The sequence below is a fragment of the Anser anser genome (assembly GCF_964211835.1).
Source record: "Anser anser genome assembly, chromosome: 23".
In the NCBI taxonomy this organism is placed as follows: Eukaryota; Metazoa; Chordata; class Aves; order Anseriformes; family Anatidae; genus Anser; species Anser anser.
Genome location: NC_139744.1, coordinates 4,584,062 through 4,598,298, shown reverse-complemented (window position 1 = coordinate 4,598,298; position 14,237 = coordinate 4,584,062). Strand labels below are relative to the sequence as shown.

Genomic DNA, 14,237 nt, shown 5'->3' with positions numbered 1-14,237 from the left:
CCATCACGATTTCCTTCTTGAGGAGCGCCCAGCCTTCCTGGACTCCTCTGCCCTTCAGAACCGCCTCCCAAGGGACTCGGCCAACCAGCGTCCTGAGCAGCTCAAAGTCAGCCCTCCGGAAGTCCAAGACAGCAGTTTTACTGGTCCCCTTCCTGGCCTCGCCAAGAATAGAGAACTCTACCATTTCGTGGTCACTCTGCCCCAGACAGCTTCCGACCACCACATCTCCCACCAGTCCTTCTCTGTTTGTGAAGAGAAGGTCTAGCGGGGCACCACCCCTGGTAGGTTCACTGACCAGCTGCGTCAGGAAGCTATCTCCCACGCTCTCCAGAAACCTCCTAGACTGCTTTCTCTGTGCCGTATTGTGTTTCCAGGATATGTCCGGGAAGTTGAAGTCCCCCACGAGGACAAGCGCCGACGATTTTGCAACTTCTGTCAGTTGCCTATAAAACTCCTCATCCGTCTCCTCATCCTGGTTCGGTGGTCTATAACAGACCCCCACCAGGATGCTAGCCTTGCCGGCCTTCCCGCGGATCCTAACCCACAGGGATTCAACCTTATCATTCCCAGCCTGGAGTTCCACAACATCAAAAGATTCTCTAATGTAGAGAGCCACGCCACCACCCCTTCTGTGCTGCCTGTCCCTCCTGAAGAGCCGATACCCAGGCATCGCAGCACTCCAGTCGTGGGAGTGGTCCCACCACGTCTCCGTGATGGCAACCAAGTCGTAGCCTGCCTGCTGCACAATGGCTTCCAGCTCCTCCTGTTTGTTACCCATGCTGCGTGCATTAGTGTAGATGCACTTCAGCTGGGCCATCGCCTTCTTCCCCGGCCTAGCCATTGTTTCCCCCGGCACAGCTCCGACAAGCCTTGTTTGAGCCCCGTCCCCCTTCTTACCTAGTTTAAAGCTCTCTCTATGAGCCCCGCCAGCTCCTGGCCTAGGATCCGTTTTCCCCTTGGAGATAGAGACCCATCTGGGGCCATCAGGCCGGTTGCCGAGTAAAGCTCCCCATGGTGAAAAAACCCAAAATTTCTATGCTGGCACCAGCCTCTGAGCCACCTATTAACCACATGAGCTTTCCGTGTCCTCTCCGTGCCTCTCCCTTCCCCCGTAGGGATGGACGAAAACACCACCTGCACTCCCGCTCCCTCCACCAATCGTCCCAGCCCCCTATAGTCCTGTTTGATGGCCCTGAGGCTTCTCTTTTCAACATCATCGCTGCCAGCCTGGACTATCAAAAGCGGGTAATAGTCAGAGGGGCGAACCAGGTTTGGAAGCTTCCTGGTAACGTCTCTGACCCTGGCCCCAGGGAGGCAGCAGACTTCCCTATGTGTGGGGTCAGGCCGACAAATAGGGCCCTCCGTTCCCCTGAGGAGGGAGTCGCCCACAACAATCACCCTTCTGTCTTTCTTGGTGGAGGCAGTCCTGAGGCGTGGAGTCAGCTTCCTCACCTCAGGCATCCTCCCGGGTAGGCTTCCTACCTCATCCTCACCCACCGGTCTCTCCAGCTCCAGGGCCTCAAACCTATTGTTCAAGGGCACCTGGGAAGGCGGCGCCGGAAGGGGAGGGCATCTCCTGCGAGGTCGAGCAGGGACCTGCCTCCATTCCTCCTCAACTCGCAGGTCCCCTCCCTCTGCCCGATGGCAACAGGGCAGGGGGTCCACCCCCCTTTGGGGCGTCTCACCCTGGTCCCTCTCCCTCCGGTCCTGCAGGGAGTCACTCCACCAGTCTATCTCCCGCTCGCACTCCCTGATATCCCTCAACCTCTGCACCTCCTCCTTGAGCTCCGCCACCACGCGGACCAGGTCGTCCACCTGCTCGCACCTCACGCAAGCAGTCTCTCTGCCCCCCGCCGATGGCAGCAAGAGGCTCAGACACTCCCCGCATCCGGAGACCTGAACTGCCGCATGTTTGGACGGGCAGTCGGTCTGGGTGTGCACTGACTTCCTAGAGAAAGCACCGTGCCTGGTGGAGACCATCGCAGCCCAGCTGATGGGAGAGTGTCGTTAGAGGAGTTGTCCCTATGGGCGGGTGCGGGTGCGGGTGCGAGCGCTCCGCCCTGCCTGCCCGCCCTGCCTGCCCGCGCCAACTGCCTCGCTAACTGCCGCGTCACTCCCTGTTTGCCGGCCCTGTTGGCGCGCTCCTGGTCGCTCGCGCTCCCTAAGGACTGCCTTTGAACGGCCGGGGGGAGGAGCTGACGCTGTCGCTGACGCTGACGCTGCTGGCCCCGCCTACGCCTCGTCAGCCTCCCTCACGAGGGCTGCCGGTGCCTGGCGGCTCCCTCACGTAGGCTCGATGCCCGAAAAATAGCCCTGCCTGTCCCGATCCCGCGCTCCGCTGCAGCACGCGTCTGCCCCGGAGCCGGTCGCCTCGGCAAGATGCACAGGCTTCCTCATGAAAGGAAGTGCTGAGTGCTGCTCTTGGGTCCTAACAACCCCATTCCGTGGGATTGACAGATGTAATAATCCCGTTCAGGCTTGGGGAAGAGTGGATGGAAAGTGTGCTGGCAGACAAGGTCCCGAGGGTTTTGTTTGACAGCCAGCTGATCATGAGCCAGCAGTGTGCCCCTGTTACCAAGAAGGCCAATCTCATCAGAAACAGTGAGGCCATCAGGAATGGGGAAGTAATGGTCCTTTGGGATGTGGCTCTGGTGACAACACATCTCAGATATTGTGTTCATTTTGGTCCCCTCACTACAAGGAGGTGTGCTGGGTCTGGCTGGGATGCTAACTTTCCCTGCAGCAGCCCATACAGTGCTGTGCTCTGCACGTGGAGCTAGAAGAGCACTGGTGTCACACCAGCGTTTCATCTCTTGCTGCCCAATAGTGGCACAGCGTCAGGACTCCCTCCAACCCCCCAAGAGCCAGCAGGCTGGGGGTGTGTAAGTGATGGGGAGGGGACATGACTGGGGCAGCTGACCTAAACCAACCAAAGGGCTATTCCATGCCATATGATGTCACTCAGCAATAAATGTGGGAAAGGTGAAGGAGAGGCGGGGGCTCTAATTGTGGAATCGTGTGTTCTCCCAAACAATCAGTAAGTGTATTGAGGCCCTGCATCCCAGGATGTGGCTGAATGTTTCTCGTTGATGGGAAGTAGAGGGTAACTGCTTTTCTCTCTCTGTGCTTCCGTGCAGCCTTTGCTTTTTTTTTTCCCTCTTCCTTTTGCCTTTAATTAAATCATCCTTATCTCAGACCTTGAGCCCTTTGTGTTTGTTCTCCCCCTTTTTCTTTGAGCAGGGGGAGTGAGAGCGGCCATGGTGGAATTCAGCTGCCCACCCGAGTAAAACCACCACAGAATGATATTGAGTTGCTTGAGTATGTGCAAAGAGCAACAAAGCTGGTGAAGGGACTAGAAAGCAAGTGTTATCATCAGCAGCTGACAGAACTGGTTTTTTTTTTTTTTTGAGTGTAGAGAAAAGGAGGCTGAGGGGAGACCTGATCATTCTCTGCAGCTATCTGAGAGAAAGTTGCAGCAAGGAGGTGTTGGTCTCTATGACTCTATGATTCCATGGTTAAACACTGGACAGCTTTTCCGTCTGGTCCTAAATGGGGCTATTTTCTTGTGCAGAAGAGGTGAACTGCTGAATTTGTTTGCTGGGGAGGAACCACTAGTTTCGCAGGCGGTCAATGTGGATGATTGAGTTAGAGATGATTTATCATGTGTCTGGCCAGGTGATCAGTTCCGAGGCAGTTGTGATCTGCAGCAGAGCCGGGGATCGTGGTGGGCAGGCGTTTTTCTGCATGGAGACCACTCAGTTTTCTGCATGGAGGCCACTAAGGGCAGCCAAGAGAGCCAGCAGGACCCCTCAGCCCTTGTATAGGGTGGCTGACGAGGCTTCATCGGAGCCAGAGACACCCCCTGTGGTACAAATGTAGCCCCTAGGGAGCACGAGAAACCATCAACCAGGCAACCAGGGCGGGCAAACAGGGCATGGTGCATCAGTTAGCACAGCAGGTCGAGCAGGCAGGGCGAGCAAGGAGGGCGAAGTATCCCTCCTCACTGAGGCCACCGGCTCACCTACCAGCTACCTCCCAGACAGCAAACCCAGCCTTGGTCACCACCAGGCAGCAGGCGCTTGCCAAAGCACTCATCAAAAAGACTGTGGCAACCCAGACCGAGTGCCTGCCCAAAGATGCTGCTCTTCAGGTCTCTGGCTGCAGGGAGGGCCTAGGCCTGATGCTGCCAATGGAGGGTGACAGAGATACTGGCTGCATGAGGTACGAGGAGGTGGAGGATCTGATCAGCCTGGTGGCAGAGCTCAAGGAGGAGGTGAAGAGATTAAGGACTATCAGGGAGTGTGAGCAGGAGTTGGACTGGTGGAGCAACGCCCCGCCATGCCTCAGAGAAAGGCATGACAGATGAGCAAGTGGGGAAGAAGACCGGTGTGGCTGAACAGGGAACTTTTGCTGAGTGTCTGGGAGAAAGAAGACTTTATGTCTGGTGGAAGAAGGGGCAGGCAACTCAGGGAGAGTACAAGGAATTCGGCAGCATATGCAGAGAAAAAATCAGGAAGGCCAAAGCCCAGTACGAGCTCAACCTGGCAACTATGGTTAAGTGTAACAAAAATGTTTTTATAAATATATTAAAAGCAAGAGGAGGGCCAAGAAGAATCTTCATTCTTTACTGGACGCAGGGGGAACATGACTACTGAGGATAAGGAAAAGGCTGAGGTTCTTAATGCCTTCTTTACACCTCTCTTTACTAGCTGGACCACTTATCCTCAGGGTACTCAGCCTTCTGATCTGGAAGTGTGTGACGGGGAGCAAAAGAAACCCCCCCTACAGTTCAGGTGGAAACAATTAGAGACCTGCTGCTCTACCTGGACTGTCACAAGTCCATGGGGCCAGATGGGATCCACCTGATGGGGAAAGGGAAAGGGAAAGGGAAAGGGAAAGGGAAAGGGAAAGGGAAGGGAAGGGAAGGGAAGGGAAGGGAAGGGAAGGGAAGGGAAGGGAAGGGAAGGGAAGGGAAGGGAAGGGAAGGGAAGGGAAGGGAAGGGAAGGGAAGGGAAGGGAAGGGAAGGGAAGGGAAGGGAAGGGAAGGGAAGTTTTTTTTTTTTTTTTTTTTTTTTCTCTACTGCTGGTAGACAGGTATTTACAGTTGTCTGATTCTTTAAGGTCTTCTTCCAGATAACAGGTGTGTGAATTCACACTCTCATCCACATATTGTGAGACATCCCTCAAGTACTGGTTTCCCCCTGGAATCTGCACTGGTTCAAATCTGGGCCCATAACCCAGAGGTCGATGGATCGTAACCATCCTCTGCTACCACTTGCCGAGGCGACCGGCTCCGGGGCAGACGCGTGCTGCAGCGGAGCGCGGGATCGGGACAGGCAGGGCTATTTTTCGGGCATCGAGCCTACGTGAGGGAGCCGCCAGGCACCGGCAGCCCTCGTGAGGGAGGCTGACGAGGCGTAGGCGGGGCCAGCAGCGTCAGCGTCAGCTCCTCCCCCCGGCCGTTCAAAGGCAGCCCTTAGGGAGCGCGAGCGACCAGGAGCGCGGCGACCAGGGCCGGCAAACAGGGAGTGACGCGGTGGGAGTGACGCGGCAGTTAGCGAGGCAGTTGGCGCAGGCAGGGCGGAGCGCTCACACCCGCCCATAGGGACAACTCCTCTAACGACACTCTCCCGTCAACTGGGCTGCGATGGTCTCCACCAGGCACGGTGCTTTCTCTAGGAAGTCAGTGCACACCCAGACCGACTGCCCGTCCAAACATGCGGCAGTTCAGGTCTCCGGATGCGGGGAGTGTCTGAGCCTCTTGCTGCCATCGGCGGGGGGCAGAGAGACTGCTTGCGTGAGGTGCGAGCAGGTGGACGACCTGGTCCGCATGGTGGCAGAGCTCAAGGAGGAGGTGCAGAGGCTGAGGGATATCAGGGAGTGCGAGCGGGAGATAGACTGGTGGAGCGACTCCCTGCAGGACCGGAGGGAGAGGGACCAGGGTGAGACGCCCCAAAGGGGGGTGGACCCCCTGCCCTGTTGCCATCGGGCAGAGGGAGGGGACCTGCGAGTTGAGGAGGAATGGAGGCAGGTCCCTGCTCGACCTCGCAGGAGATGCCCTCCCCTTCCGGCGCCGCCTTCCCAGGTGCCCTTGAACAATAGGTTTGAGGCCCTGGAGCTGGAGAGACCGGTGGGTGAGGATGAGGTAGGAAGCCTACCCGGGAGGATGCCTGAGGTGAGGAAGTTGACTCCACGCCTCAGGACTGCCTCCACCAAGAAAGAAAGAAGGGTGATTGTTGTGGGCGACTCCCTCCTCAGGGGAACGGAGGGCCCTATTTGTCGGCCTGACCCCACACATAGGGAAGTCTGCTGCCTCCCTGGGGCCAGGGTCAGAGACGTTACCAGGAAGCTTCCAAACCTGGTTCGCCCCTCTGACTATTACCCGCTTTTGATAGTCCAGGCTGGCAGCGATGATGTTGAAAAGAGAAGCCTCAGGGCCATCAAACAGGACTATAGGGGGCTGGGACGATTGGTGGAGGGAGCGGGAGTGCAGGTGGTGTTTTCGTCTATCCCTACGGGGGAAGGGAGAGGCACGGAGAGGACGCGGAAAGCTCATGTGGTTAATAGGTGGCTCAGAGGCTGGTGCCAGCATAGAAATTTTGGGTTTTTTCACCATGGGGAGCTTTACTCGGCACCCGGCCTGATGGCCCCAGATGGGTCTCTATCTCCAAGGGGAAAACGGATCCTAGGCCAGGAGCTGGCGGGGCTCATAGAGAGAGCTTTAAACTAGGTAAGAAGGGGGACGGGGCTCAAACAAGGCTTGTCGGAGCTGTGCTGGGGGAAACAATGGCTAGGCCGGGGAAGAAGGCGATGGCCCAGCTGAAGTGCATCTACACTAATGCACGCAGCATGGGTAACAAACAGGAGGAGCTGGAAGCCATTGTGCAGCAGGCAGGCTACGACTTGGTTGCCATCACGGAGACGTGGTGGGACTGCTCCCACGACTGGAGTGCTGCAATGCCTGGCTATCGGCTCTTCAGGAGGGACAGGCAGCACAGAAGGGGAGGTGGCGTGGCTCTCTACATTAGAGAATCTTTCGATGTTGTAGAACTCCAGGCTGGGAATGATAAGGTTGAATCCCTGTGGGTTAGGATCCGCGGGAAGGCCGGCAAGGCTAGCATCCTGGTGGGGGTCTGTTATAGACCGCCGAACCAGGATGAGGAGACGGATGAGGAGTTTTATAGGCAACTGACAGAAGTTGCAAAATCGTCGGCGCTTGTCCTCGTGGGGGACTTCAACTTCCCGGACATATCCTGGGAACACAACACGGCACAGAGAAAGCAGTCTAGGAGGTTTCTGGAGAGCGTGGGAGATAGCTTCCTGACGCAGCTGGTCAGTGAACCTACCAGGGGTGGTGCCCCGCTAGACCTTCTCTTCACAAACAGAGAAGGACTGGTGGGAGATGTGGTGGTCGGAAGCTGTCTGGGGCAGAGTGACCACGAAATGGTAGAGTTCTCTATTCTTGGCGAGGCCAGGAAGGGGACCAGTAAAACTGCTGTCTTGGACTTCCGGAGGGCTGACTTTGAGCTGCTCAGGACGCTGGTTGGCCGAGTCCCTTGGGAGGCGGTTCTGAAGGGCAGAGGAGTCCAGGAAGGCTGGGCGCTCCTCAAGAAGGAAATCGTGATGGCACAGGAGCGGTCCGTCCCCACGTGCCCAAAGATGAGCCGGCGTGGAAGAAGACCGGCCTGGCTCAACAGAGAGTTGCGGCTGGAGCTTAGCAGAAAAAAGAGGGTTTATAATCTTTGGAAAAAAGGGCGGGCCACTGAGGAGGACTACAAGGATGTAGCGAGGCTGTGCAGGGAGAAAATTAGAAAGGCCAAAGCTCATCTGGAGCTCAACCTGGCTACTGCCGTTAAAGACAACAAAAAATCCTTTTACAAATACATCAACGCGAAACGGAGGACTAGGGAGAATCTCCATCCTTTACTGGATGCGAGGGGAAACCTAGTTACTAAGGATGAGGAAAAGGCTGAGGTGCTTAATGCCGCCTTTGCCTCAGTCTTTAGCGGCAATACCGGTTGTTCTCCGGACACCCAGTGCCCTGAGCTGGTGGAAGGGGATGGGGAGCTGGATGTGGCCTTCGCTATCCATGAGGAAATGGTTGGCGACCTGCTACGGAGCTTGGATGTGCGCAAGTCGATGGGGCCGGATGGGATCCACCCGAGGGCACTGAGAGAACTGGCGGAGGAGCTGGCCGAGCCGCTTTCCATCATTTATCGGCAGTCCTGGCTATCGGGGGAGGTCCCGGTTGACTGGCGGCTAGCCAATGTGACGCCTATCTATAAGAAGGGCCGCAGGGCAGACCCGGGGAACTATAGGCCTGTCAGTTTGACCTCAGTGCCGGGGAAGCTCATGGAGCAGATTATCTTGAGGGTCATCACGCAGCACTTGCAGGGCAAGCAGGCGATCAGGCCCAGTCAGCATGGGTTTATGAAAGGCAGGTCCTGCTTGACGAACCTGATCTCCTTCTATGACCAAGTGACGCGCTTGGTGGATGAGGGAAAGGCTGTGGACGTGGTCTACCTTGACCTCAGTAAGGCTTTTGACACCGTTCCCCACAACATTCTCCTCAAGAAACTGGCTGCTCGGGGCTTGGACTGGCGTACGCTTCGCTGGGTTAGAAACTGGCTGGATGGCCGGGCCCAGAGAGTTGTGGTGAATGGAGTCAAATCTGGCTGGAGGCCGGTCACTAGTGGAGTCCCCCAGGGCTCGGTACTGGGGCCGGTCCTCTTTAATATCTTTATTGATGATCTGGATGAGGGCGTCCAGTGCACCCTCAGTAAGTTTGCAGATGACACCAAGCTAAGTGCGTGTGTCGATCTGCTCGAGGGCAGGAAGGCTCTGCAGGAGGATCTGCATAGGCTGGAGCGATGGGCTGAGGTCAACTGCATGAAGTTCAACAAGGCCAAGTGCCGGGTCCTGCACCTGGGCTGCAACAACCCCAAGCAGAGCTACAGGCTGGGAGATGAGTGGCTGGAAAGCTGCCTGGCCGAGAAGGACCTGGGAGTATTGGTGGATAGTCGGCTGAATATGAGCCAGCAGTGTGCCCAGGTGGCCAAGAAGGCCAACGGCATCCTGGCCTGTATAAGAAGCAGTGTGGCCAGCAGGTCGAGGGAAGTGATTGTGCCCCTGTACTCGGCTCTGGTGAGGCCGCACCTCGAGTACTGTGTTCAGTTTTGGGCCCCTCGCTACAGGAAGGACATGGACGTGCTCGAGCGAGTCCAGAGAAGGGCGACCAAGCTGGTGAGGGGTCTGGAGAACAAGCCTTACGAGGAGCGGCTGAGGGAGCTGGGCTTGTTCAGCCTGGAGAAGAGGAGGCTCAGGGGCGACCTCATCGCTCTCTACAGTTACCTGAAAGGAGGCTGTAGAGAGGTGGGGGTTGGTCTATTCTCCCACATGCCTGGTGACAGGACGAGGGGGAATGGGCTAAAGTTGCGACAGGGGAGTTTTAGGTTGGATGTTAGGAAGTACTTCTTTACCGAAAGGGTTATTAAGCATTGGAACGGGCTGCCCAGGGAGGTGGTGGAGTCACCATCCCTGGAGGTCTTTAAAAGACGTTTAGATGTAGAGCTTGGGGATATGGTTTAGTGGAGTACTTAGTGTTAGGTCGGAGGTTGGACTCGATGATCTTGAGGTCTCTTCCAACCTAGAAAAATCTGTGAATCTGTGAAAATCACATCTTTTTCCCTGGCAATTAGCATCTGGGACATCATGGCATCACTGGCACCATGGCGACCTTCCACGACACTGGGGCACGGGGCTGGGCCGAGGGCCGGGACCTCTCTGCCGGGCTGCGCGGGGCTCAAGGCCGGGGCAACGCCGGGAGGCCAGGGCCAGGAGCCTCCCTCCCTCCGGCTGCCGGGGCGCCGCGCTCCTCCGCCGCCCCCGAGCTGCCCCGCGCCCCGCCCCGCGGCCGCCTCCTCCTCCGCCGAAGGGGCCGCGGCCCCGCGGGGGGCGGGCTGGGCCGGGCCTGGGCGGGCGGAGCGGTGGGCGCTGCCCCGGCGAGGGCCCGACTTGTGGTGCGGGCAGGAGCGGCCCGAGCGCGGCCCCGCTCTGCTCCTGTCCGCCTCCCGCCGGGCGCGGCAGGGCCCGATGGCGGCCGGGCTGGGGCCGCGGCTGCTGGCCTTGGCCTTGGCCTTGGGGCCGGCCGGTGAGCGGCGGGCGGGGAGGGCAGCGGGTCCGGGTCCGGGTCCGGTGTGTGCGGGAGAGGGAGGCTGTCGGGGTCGGGGACGCTTTGGGAGCAGCCCCGTGTGACCCCGAGGAGGGCAGTCGGGGCAGTGCCCCTGGCCAGGGGCTTTGTCGGGAGCAACGGGGTTGGCGTTTCTGGCTCAGGCTGTGCTGGAGTTGCTGAAGCTTCTAGAGAGCATCCTCTTCTTTCTGTGAGCACACACTGCCCCGCTCCCTGTGCTCTCCTTCTGCAGGCGTGTGTGCCGAATTGAGTGTGGTGGAGTCTGGTGGAGGTCTGCGAGCACCTGGAGACTCTGTTCATCTCTCCTGCCAGGGATCTGGATTCAGATTTGCAGATTATTCTGTCCGGTGGTACCGTCAGGCACCCGGTGGAAGTCTCGAGTGGGTGTCCTACATCAACTATGATGGTAGTGGAATAAAGTATGACAAAGTGGTGGAGGGCCGAGCCACAGCTTCCCGGGACAATTCCCAGTCCAAGGCTTATCTGTCCCTGCGTGCCCTGGTACCCCAGGACTCAGCCCACTACTTCTGTGCAGTTCTCACAGGGACAGGAAATCCAGCTGAGCTTTAACACAAACCTGCTCCCAGGGCCCCTCGCCTTCTCTAGGTGTGCCACTCCCACAGAGAGCAGGGAGGAGCAGCAGAACTATATTGAGCTGCTGAAGAGGGCAGAGAATTGCCTTCAGCTCAGCCCTTTCCCACATTGCCTGTAGGGGCACATGGGATCAACAGCAATGTCAGGGGCAAATGGCCAGGTCAGCTGGAGTGCAGCAAGAAGAGATGCACAGGCTTCCTCATGAAAGGAAGTGCTGAGTGCTGCTCTTGGGTCCTAACAACCCCATTCTTTGGGACTGATGGACACAACAATCCCATTCAGGCTTGTAGAAGAGTGGATGGAAAGTGTCCTGACAGAAAAGGACCTAAGGGTTATGTTTGACAGCCAGCTGAACATGAGCCAGCAGTGTGCCCCTGTTACCAAGAAGGCCAATCTCATCAGAAACAGTGAGGCCATCAGGAATGGGGAAGTAATGGTCCTTTAAGATGTGGCTCTGGTGACAACACATCTCGGATATTGTGTTCATTTTGGTCCCCTCACTACAAGGAGGTGTGCTGGGTCTGGCTGGGATGCTAACTTTCCCTGCAGCAGCCCATACAGTGCTGTGCTCTGCACGTGGAGCTAGAAGAGCGCTGGTGTCACACCAGCGTTTCATCTCTTGCTGCCCAATAGTGGCACAGCGTCAGGACTCCCTCCAACCCCCCAAGAGCCAGCAGGCTGGGGGTGTGTAAGTGATGGGGAGGGGACATGACTGGGGCAGCTGACCTAAACCAACCAAAGGGCTATTCCATGCCATATGACGTCACTCAGCAATAAATGTGGTTAAGATGAAGGAGAGGCGGGGGCTCTAATTGTGGAATCGTGTGTTCTCCCAAACAATCACTATGTGTATTGAGGCCCTGCATCCCAGGATGTGGCTGATCGTCTCTAGTGGATTCTAAGTAGAGTAACTGCTTTTCTCTCCCTGTGAATCTGTGCGGCCTTTTTTTTTTCCCCACTTCCTTTTACCTTTAATTAAATCATCCTTATCTCAGACCTTGGGCCCTTTGTGTTGTTTGTTCTCCCCCTTTTTCTTTGAGGAGGGGGAGCGAGAGAGCGGCTGTGGTGGAATTCAGGTGCCCACCCGAGTAAAACCACCACAGAAGGATATTGAGTTGCTTGAGTATGTGCAAAGAGCAGCAAAGCTGGTGAAGGGACTAGAAAGCAAGTGTTATCATCAGCATCTGACGGAACTGTTTTTTTTTTAGTGTAGAGAAAAGGAGGCTGAGGGGAGACCTGATCGTTCTCTGCAGCTATCTGAGAGAAAGTTGCAGCAAGGAGGTGTTGGTCTCTATGATTCTATGATTCCATGGTTAAACACTGGACAGCTTTTCCGTCTGGTCCTAAATGGGGCTATTTTCTTGTGCAGAAGAGGTGAACTGCTGAAATTGTTTGCTGTGGAGGAACCACTAGTTTCGCGGGCGGTCAATGTGGATGATTGAGTTAGAGATGATTTATCATGTGTCTGGGCAGGTGATCAGTTCCGAGGCAGTCGTGATCTGTAGCAGAGCAGGGGCTTGCGGCATGCGGGTGGCTTTCTGCATGGAGGCCACTCGGGTTTTCTGCATCCAGGCCACTCGAGTAATCCGAGGGAACCACCAGGCACCTGCCGGGGCGCCGCGCTCCTCCGCTGCCCCCGAGCTGCCCCGCGCCCCGCCCCGCGGCCGCCTCCTCCTCCGCCGAAGGGGCCGCGGCCCCGCGGGGGGCGGGCTGGGCCGGGCCTGGGCGGGCGGAGCGGTGGGCGCTGCCCCGGCGAGGGCCCGACTTGTGGTGCGGGCAGGAGCGGCCCGAGCGCGGCCCCGCTCTGCTCCTGTCCGCCTCCCGCCGGGCGCGGCAGGGCCCGATGGCGGCCGGGCTGGGGCCGCGGCTGCTGGCCTTGGCCTTGGCCTCGGCCTTGGGGCCGGCCGGTGAGCGGCGGGCGGGGAGGGCAGCGGGGCCGGGTCCGGGTCCGGTGTGTGCGGGAGAGGGAGGCTGTCGGGGTCGGGGACGCTTTGGGAACAGCCCCGTGTGACCCCGAGGAGGGCAGTCGGGGCAGTGCCCCTGGCCAAGGGTTTTCTCGCGAGTAAGGGGGTTGGCGGCTGAGGCTGTGCTGTTCTGGGGTTGCTGGGGCTTCTGGTTATCATCCTCTTCTTTCTGTGAGCACACACTGCCCCACTCCATGTGCTCTCCTGCAGGTGTGTGGGCACAGTGGAGGCTGGTGGAGTCTGGTGGAGGTCTGCAAGCAGCTGGGAACTCTGTGAAGCTCTCCTGCCAGGGATCCGGATTCACCTTCAGTTCATTTGCTGTATGGTGGTACCGTCAGGCACCCGGAGGCAGTCTCGAGCGGGTGTCTTACATCGGTGGCCTATCTGGTACTACAAAGCAATATGGGGCTGCAGTAAAAGGTCGAGCCACAGCCTCCCGGGACAATTCGCGGGCCGAGTCATCTCTTTCCCTCCACCGTCTGCATGTGGGGGACTCAGCCCGCTATTTTTGTGCTGTTCGCACAGGGACAGGAAATACAGCAGGTCTTTAACAAAAACCCCTTTGCAGGGCATGGCGAAAACTGTGTGAGCTGCAGGGCTGGTTTTGGCTGTGTCAACTGTACGCTGCTCCCAGGGAGCAAAGGTGCATCACTGTACACCACAGATGGCCCTGTCCTTTCTGCAAGAGTTCCTTTCTCTTAATCACCCCTTTCTCTGAAGTCTCCAAAGCAGTATTGTAGTCTGAGGAGGATGTTCAACATATTTCTGGTCACCAAAGCAGCTTGCCTACTTTACCTGCCTGCAGCCCCTCTCTGCCTGCCTTTGGTCTCCTTCTTCACTTGGGCTTTAGAAAAAATGTTGCCTGTTTCCATTGTTATTCCCCTCAGTGACCCATCCCTAGGCCATTTCCATGGGCTGGAAAAAGAAAAGCAGTTGTGTGAAGAGCTGTGCTGTGACTTCAGTTGCGTTTCAGGGCAGTGAGATCCAAGCAATGAAGTCTGCATTGCGGGGCTGAGCATAGTACACAGAGACCCTGCGATGCACTTACAGGTCCAACGCTTCTTATATTTACATGGCCTGTCACCAGCAGCATCCCAGTTGGCAGTACTTGCTCCAGACAAGGGCCAGGGAGGCTACTACAGCCCTAGGCCTGTACAGTTGCTGCAGACAATGGGATTGCTGGATCTTCTGCAGTGTGCCCAAGGTCTTTCTCTAGGAGATATTCCATAGAAGATAGTACAGGAGGGGTTGGGAGACTCCCTTGTTGCTCAAAACTCTTCTCTCCCACCCTAGCCTCAGGCTATGGCTCATGCTAATTGCACTGCAAGTACCCAGGAGGCAGCAAGCAGCTGCAGTGAACCTGTCCAGAGGAATAGGCTAAGCTCTGGGGAAATTACAGGCAAACTCACTTTGGCAGTAGGCTATGAAGAAGAACAGATATGCCTGTGCATGCCAGCCCTCAAGAAAAATCCACACACCTTGTCCTGTAG

At 57.3% G+C, this 14,237-nt stretch overlaps 1 protein-coding gene and 1 gene segment (V, D, J or C); both read left to right on the top strand.

Annotated features, from left to right (window-relative positions):
* Positions 1 to 13,493, top strand: part of LOC310885831 (immunoglobulin heavy variable 3-23-like) — a 36,661-nt gene extending 23,168 nt beyond the window's left edge. Inside the window, exon 5 of the V gene segment in view lies at positions 12,958 to 13,493.
* LOC310885820 (M1-specific T cell receptor alpha chain-like) overlaps positions 1 to 14,237 on the top strand; it is a 373,370-nt gene that overhangs the window by 263,717 nt on the left and 95,416 nt on the right. The gene's annotated exons all lie outside the window — the stretch shown is intronic.